Source organism: Grammomys surdaster, unplaced genomic scaffold (genome assembly GCF_004785775.1).
Source record: "Grammomys surdaster isolate TR1022 unplaced genomic scaffold, NIH_TR_1.0 325, whole genome shotgun sequence".
Classification (NCBI taxonomy): Eukaryota; Metazoa; Chordata; class Mammalia; order Rodentia; family Muridae; genus Grammomys; species Grammomys surdaster.
The window spans coordinates 4,130,026-4,142,796 of record NW_021604744.1 but is presented as its reverse complement, the minus strand read 5'-3'; positions in this window follow the sequence as shown (position 1 = coordinate 4,142,796).

Genomic DNA, 12,771 nt, shown 5'->3' with positions numbered 1-12,771 from the left:
ATTACACTATTCTGGTATTGTGAAGTGCACTTGCATCTATCTGCTGTGTTCCATCTTATTCAGGAGCTAGCTTATCAAATAGATACTCCTAAGTTGGAAATGACCTTTACTTTTTGGTATCTTAGTCTGACATACTGTAATATAAACCTCTCATGTCTTCAATTTTGTCAATTCCTAGTATCTAGAAGATGATCCTTCAATCTAATTCCCTGAATAGGTGTGTGTTTTTCCCTGGAAGTTTTAATCCAAAGAAAGTACAGTGAGTTTTGACTCCCAGAGGTGTATGCTCAGATGGCCTTCCTGAAATCATCTCTAGTACTGTGCTATTGGTTGTATTACAGGAAGAAGTGAAAAACCAGCCTAGCAGCAGTATGCTCTACAGAGAGCATACCCTTGTTTTTAGGATGTTCTGAGTACCATGATAATCCTTATTTTTTGAGTAATCTATTCCTCCCATGCTTTCCCACTATGTCAAACCTTGGAAGAACAACTTATCTCTGATGTTTACTTCCATTTGCAAAAGATGGAGGCATCTGTAGAAGCCTTATCTTCTAAAGTTCTCTAGTTGTTTGTGATCCATTTTGCTAAAGTTTATGTGTCTAGAAAGATGTCATATTTTTGTTTATGAGACGAGCCAGACTATACAGTCTCAAGATTAGCACTGCTCTAATTCTGAGGCATCAATGGTATCCTACTTCTGGTTTTGGCCATTACAACTGCATTCTGTTTTTCTCATTCAGTCTGGCTAGAGGTCTGCTATTTTATTTAAAATTATTTTGAAGAAGCATCTGTTTCATTGATTTAAATGGCATATTTAGTTTCCAGTTAATTTATTTCTGTTCCAATTTTGTTATGTTTTCTTCATGAATGTCAGGATTAGATTAGTATTCTAATTTTTGAGATGAAGCAATATGCCTGTTATTTGGGATCTTTGTACTTCTCCAATACAAGTATTGACTGCTATAAACTTTTTAGTGATTCTTTTGCTGTATTTCATTATTTTGATGTATAGTATCTCCATTTACATTAGTTTCATGTGTTTTTAACATTACTTTCTTTGTTGAATTGATGGATATGCAACAATGAGGTGAGCATGTGCAGTTTTCTGAAAGTTTATAAGCTCATACTATTCCTCATGTGCCTTGAAGAGTTAATTAGTTATGTCAGAGTTGTGGTTTGGTTTGAGCTCACTTCCCAACATTTCTAAGTAGATAGCTCCTCTTCTCTCAGCTTTTGTCATAGCAGTGGATCTCCATATTTACTGGAATTCACCCTGAGCATGGCAATATTTTAACACCATAGGACAGTTTGAAATTTGTCCCCTCGGGGTGCTGTTTTTACCTGGCAGTGCTTTACATGATGGCAAGGTTGGTACTATTTTCTATATTTGGCTTTATATTAGCTAGTTCCTTGTCTCATTACTGTCATAAGATTACCTGAAAAAAGCAGCTTAAAAAAGTGAGTTTGCTTTGATTTTAGTTTAAGAATACCATCTATCATGATAAGGAAACCAGGTAACTTGGAGTAGTTAGTCATATTGTACTTACAATCAGGAAGCAAAGAGAGGTGAATGCTATCACACAATTCTTGTTCTCTTTTCTACTCAATTGAGAATCTCAGTACATAGAAGAGTGCCACACATAATTAAGATAGGTCTTTCTACTTCAATAAACCTAACCAAAGTAATAGCTCAAAGTAATGCCCACAGGCTTGCTCTTACATAATTCTAGATCATGTCATATATTTCACTACAAATACTATCATAAGTATTGACTTAATTGTCATTCCTTTTAATGAGCAGTAGAACATTTAAGTTTACCATGAGCTGCTTGGGGAAGAGGAGATGTTAATGCTTGGAGTTCTTGCATTACTAATTTCTTCAGTGTCTTTTTAATTTTGTCATAGCAAATTATAGACATTATGGGCTATACTATAACTTCCTTAGATCTTGTACATTTAGTTTAGTGTATGAATACTTACTTGGCTAGATAAACTTTTGAGATGAGTAGAGGATTTTACTGACCCACAATCTGGTTCTACCTCTCCACATAGGTACCTTTAATCATTTTGAAGATTCACCATGAGTGTCAACAACAGTTGGGAAGATTTAGAATTACAGTTAAAGGAAAGCTATGAGCATGTCTATTAAGGATTATTTGGATTAGACAAATTGAATGAGAAGACCCACTCTCAGTGTAAGTTATTTCATTTCATGAGTTAGGATCTACAACTGATGTAAAAGAAAATGAGCTTCTCACAGACTCTCATTAGTCTCTTCCTCCCAACTACAAACCCAACTGAATAAAGGCTCTGCTGCCATGAACTTTGTGGTTATGGATGTAGCCCCACATTATGACACAAAACAAACCATCCTCTCCTGAAGATGCTTTTTTCGTAATCAAATGTTTTGCTGAAAAATATGCATAGCCAATAGAAAAATTTAGTACCAAGAATGGGGTTAGTACTGTGATGAACATGACCTGTTTTAACTTGTGTAACTTCTTGGCTGAAGGAACATAGAGAGTTTGGAATTTTGGGGTATTAAAAACACTTGCACACTAGAAGTAGAGTTTAATTGTTTATTATGGATAGTGTGGAAATTTTAATCCAGCAACATATATGCTCTGGCAAAGGATAATATCCAAAGACCTAGGTCTATGTGATCCAGTTAGAATGCAGACATGCCAAACACATTTAATCCCTCTGGCTGTGAAAAAAGCACCCTTACTAAACATCTTTAATTCAAAACCATGCAAGTAAAGATAGTTTGAAAAAGGATGCTGCCATGCTTCAAAGTGGTGTCTAATTGAGTGGAAGACAAAACAATGTATCAGAGGAAAATTTGAAAGAATGAGTAAGAAATAGTATATGCCCAACTCTCAAGAGAACAACAGAAAGAGAGGGGGTGGGGAGGAAGCAGAAGAAACTTTTAACAGGACAGTTTCACAGGGACAGATTACTAATGAAGGCAGAATGGGCCAAAGAATGATGAGTCAGACAATTAGAACAGATTGTCAGTGTTAGTTTGAGGCTGAACAGAGCAATTCAGTCAGAAGCTGAGAGAAGCCAGATTGAATCAGTCAGCTTGAAGAAATCATAAAGAGCTAGAAAGGGTGAGCTTACTCTGCAGAAAATCTCGAAGACAATAATTACATCTGGCAAGTGAAAGTTATTTTTGCAGATTAGAGTTTAAAACCAAGAGTACTTGGGAAGAAACAACAAACAAACAAATAAACAAAACTAACAAAAATTAAAAATTGTTTGGTTTCAGCCCCAGGGACAAGTGACTGAGACACATATTTAACATAGCAAACGAGACCTCCAAGTTTGCCCAGCATCCTTTAGTCCCTACTTGGTAGACACTAACCCCAATCCTGAACTTTCCAGCCCAGAGGCTGAGCAGCGATAGCCCCAGAGGCTTTCACTCTCTTCCTCCTCCTCCTCCTCTTCCTCCTCCTCCTCCTCCTCCTCCTCCTCCTCCTCCTCCTTCTCTCCCTCGTCTTCTTCCTTCTCTTCTCTCCTCCTCCTTCTTCTACTAATACTTATACTTCTTTCTTCTCTTCTTCTCTCTCTGCTTGTGTGCCCCTTTCTCTCTTTCTTGCTCCCTCCCTTACCCCCCTTTCCCATGGTGAATTCCCTGGCCTTGGTCCCTGGGGCCAGTGAACTGGTGAATCCATGAGCAGCATTCCAATAAGGCTAACTCTAATACAATCTAATCTGATTTAAATTGGCTCGTTTACCAACAGCAGAGAAATAATCTATCAAAAACAATATAACCACCAAACAAAAACAAACAAAAAAATAGAAAGAGCAGACCCAGGTGTTCAGGTTACTTGACTCTGTTGGTCATTTTTTGGAGTTCCTATACCCTCTGACTCTTCCATAAGAGTATCAGACCTCTGTCCAATGTTGAGGTCTGAGTATCTGCATCTGTTTCAGTAATCTGCTGTGTAGAGCCTCTAGAGAACAGTTATGGACAGAGATTCCCAACACATATGTAGCAGACATGCAGCACAGTCTCTACGTCTCAACTGAAGTGAGGACTGTCCCTAAAGTTGTAGTCTAACTGTGGAGTCAGTTCTTTTGCAAACAGGAATAATGCCTTGTCAGTCTCACTAGGAGAGAATGTACTTAATCCTGCATAGACTTGATGTGTCAGGGTGTGTAAATACCCAAGAGTCCCCTCCTCTCAGAGGAGAAGGTGAGGGAGAGGGAGGATGGACTCTGTGAAGATCACAGCAGGCAGCATTTGGGATGTAAATAAATAAATAAGTAAATAAGAAGGTGAAAGAAAAATGAAAAAAGAAAGAAAGAAGGAAGGAAGGAAAAGAGAGAGAGAGAGAGGAGAGGAGAGAGAGAGAGAGAAAGAAAGAAAGAAAGAAAGAAAGGAAGAAAGAAAGAAAGAAAGAACAGAAACAGCTAATGAGGTTTCAAAGAACAACAGGGATTTTTATCAGGATTTGGTCTAGGTATTATCCATATGATATTCTGGAAAAGAATCTGACTACATTCGGCCCAAGTTCTGAGTACTTAAATGAGATTAAAATTGAGGTCAGGAACCAAGATACAAGAGTTAGAGGAAGGACTGAAGGAGCTGAAGGTTATTGCAATCCCATTGGAAGAACAACAGTGTCAACTAATCCAGACCCCTCAAAGCTCCCAAAGACTAAGACAAAAACCAAGGAGCATACATGGATTTGTATTGGGCCTTGGACACATATGTAACAGAGGACTGCCTTGTGTGGCCTCAGTGGAAGAGGATGTGCTTTACTTCGTGGAAACTTGATACCTCAGGGAAGAAGAATGCTGGTGGGGATGAGGTAAGGTTGGCTAGTTGGGTAGGGGAGCACCATCTCAGAGGTGGTGGGAGGGTGTGGAGTTAAGCACTAGGGGAGGGGGGCTGGGAAGGGGGCAACTTTTGTAATGTAAATAAATGAAATGATTTTATAAACATTAAAATAAATATTTTATATGTCTATTGATGTATTTATGCATTTAATGTTTGTGTGTGTGAATGTGTGTCCGTGTGTGTGTGTATGTGTGTGTGTGTGTGTGTGAGACTCTAAATTCCAAATACAGTGTGCATGTAGATGTTAAACAACAATTTATCAGTAGTAAGTTTTAGGATTTAACCTCATTGACACAGTTTCTCTTGCTCATTCTGCTGCTGCATAGCATTTTCAAGGCTAAGTAGCCTGTGAGTTTCCTTGCAGTTCTGTTTCCACTTGTAATCTAGCCAAAGAAACACTGGACTTGCAGAAGTTTGCTACCACATCCACATTAACATGTAGCCTCTGGAGAAAGGTTTGTGGTAGTTTTAACTTTAATAACCCCAGGCTATCAAGTTAACACATGAATGAAAGCTAGCTAATGAATTAATGATGTTGTATGATGAGGAAACTTAAAGACAGGGTAGCTTCTTACTGTGGTTTTTGTTATGCCTCTTAGGTCTCATCCAGGTCTACAGTGAGAAGGTAAAATATGTAGCAAAAGGATATTAAAAAAGTGAAGTTTGGCAAGGGTTGGTTTCTGAATAAGATTAAAATTTTAGACATAGAGGGAACAGAGAGCAGTGCATTTGAAACAGTTCAAGATACCAATGCCATTAAAAGAAGACCAAGTACTTTGTCTGGAAACAAATGGAAAACTTTTTGAGCCAAAATCTTATCTATTATCAAACTGCAAATTCATTTGCAGGAAGACAGTTTAAACTGACAATGCAACTGAAGTCGGCCCCACATCCCCATATACACACAGAACATACATACATAAGAAAGTGTTTCCCAGGATTACCACATGAAGGACAATATAATTTTGGTCAAGTATGGGGCAGACTCCTCCTAAGCTGGCCCCCCAAATTGCCAGCCTTCTTTACACTGGTTTCCTAGGCATGGACATAGAGTTAAATTGGTCATGAAGTCTTGAATTACAGTTCTGCAGTACTTTTCTGGTGACAGGGAGTGTGTGGCAGAATCAGAACCACAAAGAGACAACAGCATGAACCTGGGAAGTTCCATCAGGAGTGATAGACTTCCTTTATCTTAACTGAGGCAGACTTGAATTAGTCATTAAGAAATAGGCAACTGCTGGGCGGTGGTGGCGCACGCCTTTGATCCCAGCACTTGGGAGGCAGAGGCAGGCGGATTTCTGAGTTCGAGGCCAGCCTGGTCTACAGTGTGAGTTCCAGGACAGCTAGGGCTACACAGAGAAACCCTGTCTTGAAAAACAAAACCAAAAGAAAAAGAAAAGAAATAGGCAACTACCCAACTCTGAGACCTTAGCATAGCTACTAGAAAGAAAACAAATATACTTGCTTGAATTTTTAACTATAAATACACTACTTGATGTCTGTGCTTGATAAAATGTAGAATTATCTGAACACTGATGAAGTACTTCAGTAGACATCTTATTTTTTATTTTTTCAAGTATTTTCTTTTTAATATTAAGTTTTGTTGTATAGCACTGGCTCATTTAGAATTCTTTTTTATTTTTTTTTACTGAATATTTTCTTTCTTTGCATTTCAAATGTTAACTCCTTTCTCTCCCCCCCAACCCTCCCATATCATCCTCCTTCCCCCTGCTTCTATGAGGGTTTTCCCCCACCCACTCATCCACTACCACCTCCCCACCCTAGCCTTCCCCTACATTGGGGCATGAAGCCTTCACTGGACCAAAGGCCTCTTCTCCCATTGATACCCAACAAGGCCATCCTCTGCTATACATACGAGGCTAGAGCTATGGGTTCCCCCATGTGTACTCTTTGGTTGGTGATTTAGTCCTTGGGGGCTCTGAGAGATGGTGGTCTGGTTGGTTGATAAGATCGTTCTTCCTATGGGTTTACAAACCTCTTCAGCTCCTTCAGTCTTTTCTCTAACTCTGCCATTGGGGACCCAGTACTCTGTTCAATGGTTGGTTTCGAGCATCCACCTCTGTATTTGTCAGGTTCAGGCAGAGCCTCTCTGGAGATAGCCATATCAGGCTCCTGTCAGTATGTACTTCTTGGCATCCACAATAGTGTCTGGGATTGGTGACTGTATATGGGATGGATCCCCAGTCTCTGAATAGCCTTTTCTTTAGTCTCTTCTATACACTTTGTCTCCCTATTTGCTCCCATGACTATTTTTCCCCCTTCTAAGAAGAACTAAAGCATCATTTAGAATTCTAAGCATTTATTTAGCTTTGTCTACCTGAGTGGAACTATCTTATATTTACTCAGTAGCTATATAAAAATGTACATTTCTGTTTTCTGGGTGTGTATTTATATAGATACTGAATCAACTTAGAATTGTTCCAGAAGTATGAAATTTGATTTCTATATCAAAAATTTAACATTATCATTGCAAACTAAAATTAACCTCCTTAGGTCTCAAAAGAGATAAAAATTCCAGTAACTCAGTTTCGTGCCCAGCTTTTTAGCAGACCATTTGCTGTGCCCACCTTTATCTCCATGCCATTCCCAGAATAGCATGCAGATCTTCTCTAACAGCCTGACTACAGCACTCCATCCATTTGTTTCAGCTACCAACTCCAGCAGGTTTCCATTGAAACCCTCACTGTCCAGGGAATCAAGCAGGTGATTTTCACTCTCCTTCCTCCTCTCCAATTCCAATTGCCCAGTTTTAATGTTAGCTTTATAGAAGACCACCTACTGTGGTCTCTCTTACCTCTCTGCACACATTCCCAGGGGAATAAGCAGATACTGACAGTGCATGCAGTTGAGTTCCTCCCTATAGACCTTCTCAGTCTTCCCTTTTTAGCCTATCTCCATTCCTTCTGACAGCTTATAATATCTAGAAACATCTTCCATTCCTACCTGGTCCTTCCTGTACACACTTGCCAGGATCTCAGAAGAATTCTCTACCAGGCATTTCACAGCTACCATACTTGCTAAAGAATCAGTAAGGACAACAGAAAGGAAGGGAGGGGACAGTGACTCAACAAACACAAAACCAGAAGTCAGTACCTAGAATTACAATTATCCAAAACAAAGATGCTTAGATGCCAGCATGAAAACCCAATCAATAACAGCAGGCCCATATGTCTCAATTAGAGCTTGACAACACTACTGAGTAGGCTCTAATGCAATATAGCTGAAGTACATGAAAATGACTTCAAAATAGCTATTTTGAATATATTCAAGGACCTTAAAGAGAATGTTAATGAATAGATTAATGAATTCTATGGAAATATAACAAACAGTGGAATGAAATAAAGAAAATTGTTCAAGATCTGAAATTGGAAATAGAATCAGGAAAAAAAAATCCGTTCCCAAACTGAGGGAAAAACTACAGTTGAAAAATTTAGGAACTTAAACACTTCAGAGACAGCAAGCCTCATAAATAGAATACAAGAGTTGGCAGAAAAATCTAATGCATTCAAGATAGAATAGAAAAATGGATACTTCAGTTAAATAAAATGTTAAATCTAAAAAATATCGAGGTACAAAATATCCAGAAAATCTGGATATTATGAAAAGACCAAATCTAAGAATAATAGGAATGAAGGAAGGATAAGAAACCCAGCATAGAAAAGTATTTCAACAATGTCATAGAAGGAAATTTCCCTAATTTAAAGAAGGAGATGCCTATTGAGGTACCAGCAACATATGACATACCACATAGACTAGCCTGGAAAAGAATATGTATCCAAAGAACTCCATAACTTACCAGACATATTTGCACTCCCATGTTTATTACTCCTTAAGTCAAGAAAATGGAAGCAACCTAGTAGAAAGTTGTCAGCGCATAAATATATAATGAATATCTGGCCCATGTGTACAGTGTAATACTAGTTAGCTCTAAAGGAAATGAAATCACAAAATTTACAAAAAAGTATTTATAATAAAAATAGAATAAAATAAAAGGAAGAGGTATATAAGAAATAAAACAAATAGTATAAATCTATCAATATGTAAAATATACAGAAATATTAATAATTAATTAAATACTGAAATACGGTTAAATATACTAATGGCCCAAATACAAATACAAGAAACATGACATCTAATGTTCTTGTTATATGCTATTCTTTGAAACATAACAGGAAAATTGTAAGGCCCCCCGGAGAGGGGAGACCCCCACTCAACCCACGAGAAATTACGTCCACCCAAAGACCACGAGACACCGATTTTTGTTGAAATTAACAAGAGGTATATTTCAAATAATCAGCTCGCTGAAGTGGAAACTAGTAGCCCATGCAAGGGCAGGAGTTTTGACCCCCAGGCTCGGCACAAGGAATATTTAAAGGAGAAAACCCACAAACCACTGGGGTGAAAGGGGAAACCAAGAGGAAATAGCAGGAAATTCCAATCCACATTGTAAACCAGGGTGGCGAGTGGGAAACATCCTATACACAGAAAGTTTCCATTATTCAACTAGTCACAGACCAGAGTGGAGAGTGAGTAACATCCTGTATACATTCTTTTCAGGGATGTGACCTTAGCCTAGTCATTTACCTTGTGGTCAGTCACTTCCCAGGGTGGCTTGACCAACCTGCATTACTAGTTCTGCTGTTCTTTGTTGGAAGGACCTGGCTGACTGGTCCCCTGGCTAATTCTTCCTTTGGGTGGCCAGCTAGTTCCTAGGCCTGTGAATCTGTCAACCTTAATTTAGATGGGGGGGGCCTCTATGAATTTTTATCCTTTCAAAATGTTTGAAAAACTGTATGTCTCAAATAATACCCCATCAAAAGTGTCATAGTATTTATATTAAAAATTGAATTTAAAAAAATTACTGACGAAAATAAGAGGGAAACTATAAGATATATAAACTGTTATAAAGCTATCACCATAGAAACTTAAAATTAATAAAAAAATAAAAAAGCTCAGATTTCAGTTTTAAACTCAAATACTAACTTCCCCCAGGGACACATCTTGGGAGAAGCACATTTCAAAGACTCAAACATTCCAGGAAAAAAGACCCAAGATAAGAGTTTATTAGCTCTTAGCACAGTACAACCTGGGTAAACAGAAGCTACTTAAGCTGACTCTTTGTTTGTTGTAAAGGATGGTTTGTACACAGAGTTTACAAAGACAGTTAATTGCTTCTTGGACAATATTAAAAAAAGATTTCAAACATTTGTTCTCAAGCCTAGTTTAGTTCCCAGGCTCAGTTCCTAAGTAACTCAAATTTGCACCTTATCTTTTACAACCAACAGGAAAGCCCACTGGAACCCATCATTTGTTTCAATTGCAAAGTAGGCTCAGCAGGCAGTCTCTTCTTAATTCTTGCTGAAAGTTGCACCGGCTGGCAAGGTGGATAACTCCAACAAGGTTCTATTACAATAGATCTATTGTGGAAACAAGGTCATTCTGGCCTGCTCAAGGCTGGGGGAGGGCACAATAGGGTTTGTTTGTCTCTGAAATTGGAGCGCTTCTCTTATGCTAGGTTGGCAAAAAGGTGAAGGAATGCACCTGACTCCACCTGCTCAACACTGTGATTACTTGTACGTGTTGCCAAGCTTGGTTCTTATAATTGAATACTAGGAACTCAAATTGAGATCCTCATGCTTAAACAGCAACCATTCTCCCAACTAAGCCACGTCTTCAGCTCTGGAAGGAAAGACCTTGAGAAAGTCTCCCTTCTCTGTTGCCATAACAGAGTTATGGGTTAGAACATCCTTACAAATATGTCCAGAAGACACCATATAAATGTCTCCATGCTCCATAAAGGCATTCATTCTTTTATTCCACACATTTACTCTGTAGAACTAACCACATGAATATTATAAAAGAAATTTCATATATTCTATTATAGATAATAGTTATTAGAGTGTCTAAAATAAGCCACATTGTTTAAGTACAATATAATTTACCTTACCCATTGAAGCCATTGTTAATGTACTGGAATTCAGGAAAAATAAAAGAGACAAGGTAATACTCCTTGTGCTTGGCCTCAGGATTCTTCTGTGGACAAGTGCCTAGCTAGCAACTGTCTCCCCCTGGAACACCTGGATGAAGAGTTATAGACATCTGAGTCATCAATTTAATAAGTCCGTATCTTGTTCTGTAAGTATGTATTTTACTTGCAAACTTCAGTAACTGAATTTTAAGTATAATTGATAATTTTTAGAAGTGCCTTGGAAAATAAAACAATGCTAACTATAGTCACCATTTGGAGTAATAATGAAAAAATCTAGACTCTAATTTTAGGTAGGACAGATGAACTTAGTGGAGTGTAGAGAGAGTAAGCTAAATCAACTTTTATGCCTACATTGTACCAGAAAAATGAGGGGAGATGGTCAATTTCCAATAATGGTAAAGCATGATACACGTGTAGATTTCTTAGAAGGCATGTTTCACCCCTTGCTAAAAAATTCATGTTACATGTCTAGAAAATATTATATTTTCACATGAACTTGGTTTAAAACTTAAGAGAATCTTATTGGTCTGTAGAAATATATGTGTCACCTGATAAGAGTGTTATAAAGTGCTTCAGACTGTTTCTTCTTTATACAGAAGATACTTCTATACTTTGGAGAACAAAGCCAAGAGCATTGTTCTTCCCACATAAGAGGAAAAAATTGTATTTTTCTCTTCAAAAGGCAAAGCCCTCATTTTAAAAAGATGAATCAGATACTACATTAACTGGAATTTAAGGCGATTAAAGCATTTAAAATAAATCTTTAAAAAATTCTTGGTTGTCTCCAGGACTAAGAATTTTAAATTAATCAGAAAGAACTGATAATCTACTCATTAACTATTGCTTAAGGATTTAAGCTCAGTAGTATCCATGGGTTAATAATAGTGGATATATATATATATATATATATATATATATATATATATCAATCTAGGACAAAATATTTCTGCTATTATGGAAGTACTCACTTGGTAAGGTAATTTTCAAGTAAGCTCAAGGACCTGAATTGGGATCCCCAGGTCACATACAAAGGGAGGCACATCATGTTTGTCTGTTAACCCAGCATACTGGGCAATCACAGGTAGACCATTGGTGTGCTAGCCAGCTGTTCTAGCCAAAAGGTGACCATCAGATTTACTGAGAGTACCTGCCTCCAAACATAAGGTGGAAAACAGTAGAAGAAGGTATGTGATGTCCTTCTATAGCCCATACAACCATAGCACAAGCACATGTATGCATATTCTCTCACACAAATTACACATATACACATATTATAAAAGAGAAATGCTCTGAATTTGCTGTATAGAGATGACTTTGGGGTACTAATATTTTTTTTCTGAAAATAAGCTGTATGTTGATAGATTAATCAATTAATTCAGACTTCATTTTTAAATGTTTAGAGTTTATTAATACAATAAATATGAATACTAACTCTCCCAATAAAATATGATTCTGGGCCTTTTATGAATAAGCTTTATATCCATGCTTTTTCTGGAGTTGTGAATGGATAATGTGGACCTCTACCACATCAATCTTGGTGAGAAAGTTCTGGATGTACTAAGGCTTTGAACAATTACAAATTGTTCAAAATAACACCTAAGTAATCATATTGTCAAAATGGTTGTCCTTATTGTTAGTATTCTGTCTAAACTCCACCTCCACAGTTACCTGGCAACAGCCAGGTAGGCCTGCCCACTATAAAAGGGGCTGCTTCCCCACTTCTCTCTCTCTTGCTCCCTTGATCAGATCTCTTGCCTGCAGGTTCTCTCTGCCCCTTGCCCTTGCCCCTTCCCTTCCCCCTCTCTCCACATGGTCATGGCTGGCCTTCTCCACTTCTCCTCTTCTCTTCTCTTCTCTTCTCTTCTCTTCTCTTCTCTTCTCTTCTCTTCTCTTCTCTTCTCTTCTCTTCTCT